This window comes from Dreissena polymorpha, chromosome 7 (genome assembly GCF_020536995.1).
Source record: "Dreissena polymorpha isolate Duluth1 chromosome 7, UMN_Dpol_1.0, whole genome shotgun sequence".
NCBI classification, from domain to species: domain Eukaryota; kingdom Metazoa; phylum Mollusca; class Bivalvia; order Myida; family Dreissenidae; genus Dreissena; species Dreissena polymorpha.
Genome location: NC_068361.1, coordinates 91759772 through 91764630, shown reverse-complemented (window position 1 = coordinate 91764630; position 4859 = coordinate 91759772).

Here is a 4859-nt window from a genome sequence, read left to right as displayed (position 1 = left end):
ACATTAAAGTATACTTAAGAGTACACGGGGTACTTTAAAGCATTACCCGAGCCGAACCGACAATTACCAATCAAGCTTATTGACAAATAAATAAATGATGATAGTGGTAACTATGATTGTGTGAAATATAATACAATAGTTTTCCTGAATTGAGTGTACATGTGAATTAGCTAAAATAATGATAAAAACACTGATTGGGATTATACATTTCTGGAATATATATATATATATATAGTCTGAAAATATTTTCTTAAATCAATGTTATAGCTCTGTATTAAAACACTGAAACACTCATGACTGTAAATTAGGCATTACCATATTTCTTTACTACGTAATGCATGTACATCATCGATATATATAACATTTAAAACGAAAATCGTTTTAAAATTCAAATGTTTGCATGGTGTTAGAACTACTGTTTTGATATCTTTGTTGTGAACAACGTGTTTTGTTCAACGTCCGAAAAAAAGATGTCCGAAAATAACTGCAAGCTGTTAAAACGCGAAATTAAGTTGAATTGAAATAACATTGCGTTAAATATTATTTTTCATCAATCTGACATTTTTCACGGCGACTGATCGGAGCAATCTCACGGGGTACTGTGAAAATCGTCAGATTTCCGATTTATGTGACATTTCTAACGATCAAACAATATTCACGCTACACCGGTCTATTTCGTTTCCGTAGAGATAGCTTATGTCGTCCGTTTGAAAGCTTAAATTTGATTGGCTGACGGCTTCAATGGCTTATTCTAAAAATAAATGCTTCTATGTTGCTCGAGCAGGAGTTTTGCTGCTCGAGCAGCATTTAAATGCTGCTCGACCAGTAAATTGCTGCTCGAGCAGCAATTTGCTGCTCGAGCAGCATTAAATGCTGCTCGAGCAGCATTTTTTTCTGCTCGAGCAGAAGTTAAAGTTTCGACCCCTTTGGTGCGCCATATAATCCTACGTACTTAACTTGTTAAATAGGCTAAATAGGCTGAAACGGGTGTTTAATAGGCTATGTAGGCTAAATAGGATGCATGGTTCAACCCATGTTCTAAACTTGCTAAATAGGCTAAATAGGCTGGAGAGGATGTTAAATAGGACAAATAGGCTAAATATGATGCATGTGTCAACCTTTTTACTTAACTTGTTAAATAGGCTATGTATGCTGAAAAAGGTGTTTAATAAACTAAATAGGCTAAATAGAATGTTTGTTTTAACCTATGTTCTAAACTTGCTAAAAAGGCTTAATTTGCTAAATAGGGTGCTAAATATGCTAAATATGCTAAATAGGATGCATGTGTCAACCTATGTACTTAACTTGTTAAATAGGCTAAAAAGGCTGAAACTGGTACTAATTGGGCTAAATAGGATGCATGTGTCAACCTATGTACATGTACTACACTTGTTAACTAGGCTACATAGGCTGAAAAGAGTCCTAAATAAGCTAAATAGGATGCATGTTTCAACCCATGTACTAAACTTGCTAGATATGCTGAAGCGAGTGTTAAATAGGCTAAAAAGGATTCATGTGTCAACCTTTGTTCAGTAGAATTGCAATAACTCGAGCTGGCGATTTCTCGAAAACTGGCGATTACTCGAGCATTAAAGGAAGTCCCTAGCCTTTTCCTTTAATTTCTATATAAAAATACCCGCAATAACTAAAACATGCGATTTTCGATAACTCGAGGGCGTGTGCCGGTCCCTGAAAGGCATTTCACACCTAATCAACAAGCAATTATTCGAGGACACTTTCTCGTCTGGTCGGTGCCTAAATATTCGAGTTTGAAAACAACGCAATCAAGCAGACAAAAGACGCTCAATTAAGTGTGAAGTTAGTCGCAGTTTGAGAAACACTGCAAATTGTCATCTTGTGAGATGCATATCAAAGCTACACAGTTTTAATGATAATTACCAGCAATCGATAATTATGATAAAATGTATGGTATAAAACAGAGCGTTTCAGATAATTTTTCATGTGCATGTATGTACCTTGTGTGTTAATTTAAATATTCTACATGTACATTGAAATTTTTTTATTATATAATGTGTTTTGTATGTATGTTGATTAAATTAAATGCATTTTCTCTAGCACCGTCTTAGGTCATGTAACCCCAAACCTGAACTCCTGTTTTCAAGGTTACATGCAGTCAATTTGATACTAAGCACACATTGTTCAGTGCATGCTGCCTAGGATTTGTCAAAAACATTGCAAATGGTTGATGTTGGTATCAACTTGAAGGTATATTTGTAAGCAATAAGAAAAGAAGCCATTTTTGTGCTCTACTTTTTGTGTTGATGGTTCCCGGCTTTGAAAGTAGTTCATACTTTTTGAGCCCAAAACGGTTGTCTGCACAGCTGTCAAAATCGGTGTCAAAATCGGTGTGCCTATTATAAGTTAAATATTTTTAGTTAGCACACATAGAATTTAATGACATGCATTTTTTTTTAAAGAATATTCATTTATCTTTCCAATGATGTATGATGATATAGTGGGTATGCGCTTGATCATGGTAAAAATTGATATCGAACTTCAACTATTTTATATGTAATATAGAAGGAAATTAATTGCGCATGCGTAACCTCTTACATGTAAATAAAGCGTTTGCGGTCAGAGTTAAGCATCATTAACCGAGACAATGACAACAAATAATATCATGGATTACGCGAAACCTGCGAATACTCGAGCATCGAGGTCAGTCCCGTGCTTTCTCGAGTTATCGCAGTTTTACTGTACTTAACTTGTTAAATAGGCTAAATAGGCTGAACAGGGTGCTAAATAGGCTAAATAGGCTTAATATGATGTATGTTACAACATATGTACTAACCTTGCTAAATAGGCTTAATAGGGTGCATGTGTCAACGTATGTACTTCACTTGTTAATTAGTCCAAATAGGCTGAAAAGGGTGTTAAATAGGCTAAGTAGGCTAAATAGGATGAAAGTTTTAACCTATGAACTAAACTTGATAAATAGGCTAAATAGGGTTACTTCACACACGTTTCAGCCCGATAGGCAGTCGACAGCTGGTCAGCGTGCACTAGGTCGCTTCCGGGGGATAACTCTTGTTCGTCCGAAAGGGACCCTTAAAGGGGCATGCCCACTCACAGGCAAAATGTCGCGTAATACGCTAAATATGCTGCACCTGACTCCGATCCTAATAAACAGTCCCGGCCGAAACTAGTTCAGCCCGATAGGCAGTCGACGGCTGGTCAGCGTGCATTAGGTCGCTTCCGGGGGCTTGTTCGTCCGAAAGGGGCCCTTAAAGGGGCATTTTCACTCACAGGCAAAATGTCGCGTAATACGCTAAATAAGCTGCACCTGACTCCGATCCTAATTACAAGCCCCTGCCGAAACTAAGTCAGCCCGATAGGCAGTCGACGGCTGGTCAGCGTTCACTAGGTCGCATCCGGGGGATAACTCTTGTTCGTCCGAAAGGGGCCCTTAAAGGGGCATGCCCACTCACAGGCAAAATATCGCGTTATACGCCAAATAGGCTGCATCTGACTCCGATCCTAACTACAGGTTCCGGCCGAATCTAGTTCAGTCCAATAAGCAGTCGATAGCTGGTCAGCGTTCACTAGGTCGCTTCCGGGGGATAACTCTTGTTCGTCCGAAAGGTGCCTTTAAAGGGGCATGCCCACTCACAGGCAAAATGTCGCGTAATACGCTAAATAGGCTGCACCTGACTCCGATCCTAATTAAAAGTCTAGGCCGAAACTAGTTCAGCCCGATATGCAGTCGACGGCTGGTCCGCGTCCACTAGGTTGCTTCCGGGGGATAACTCTGTTTCGTCCGAAACGGGCCCTTAAATACGGCATGCCCACTCACAGACAAAATGTCGCGTAATACGCTTAATAGGCTGCACCTGACTCCGATCCTAATTAAAAGTCCCGGCTGAAACTAGTTCAGCCCGATAGGCAGTCGACGGCTGGTCAGCGTGCATTAGGTCTCTTCCGGGGGCTTGTTCGTCCGAAAGGGGCCCTTAAAGGGGCATGCCCACTCACAGGCAAAATGTCGCGTAATACGCTAAATAGGCCTCACCTGGCTCCGATCCTAATTTAAGTCCCGGCCAAAACTAGTTCAGCCAGATAGGCAGTCGACGGCTGGTCAGCATGCACGAGGTCGCTTCCGGGGGATAACTCTTGTTCGTCCGAAAGGGGCCCTTAAAGGGGCATGCCCACTCACAAGCAAAATGTCGCGTTATACGCTAAATAGGCTGCATCTGACTCCGATCCTTATTAAAAGTCCAGGCCGAAACTAGTTCAGCCCTATTGGCAATCGACAGCTGGTCAGCGTGCATTAGGTCGCTTCTGGGGATAACTCTTGTTCGTCCGAAAGGGGCCCTTAAAGGGGCATACCCACTCACAGGCAAAATGTCGCGTAATACGCTAAATAGGCTGCACCTGACACCGATCCTAATTAAAAGTCCCGGGTGAATCTATTTCAGCCCGATATGCAGTCGACGGCTAGTCAGCGTGCACTAGGTTGCTTCCGGGGGATAACTCTTGTTCGTCCGAAAGGGGCCCTTAAAGGGGCATGCCCGTTCACTGGGAAATGACGCATACGAGAAATAGCTAAATAGGCTGCATGCACGGGGCCGACCCTTATAAAAAGTTCCGGCCGAAACTTGTTCAGCCCGATAGGCCGTCGACGGCTGATCAGCGTGCACTACGTCGCTTCCAGGGGATAAATAGGCTAAATAGGATGTGCATGTCTACGTATGTACTAAACTTGCTAAATAGGCTTAAAAGGCTTTTAAATAGGCTAAATTAACTAAATAGGATGTATGTTTTGACCTATGTAGTAAAATGTGTAAATAGGCTAAAAAGGCTGAAAAGGCTGTTAAATAGGCTAAATAGGCTAAATAGGATGA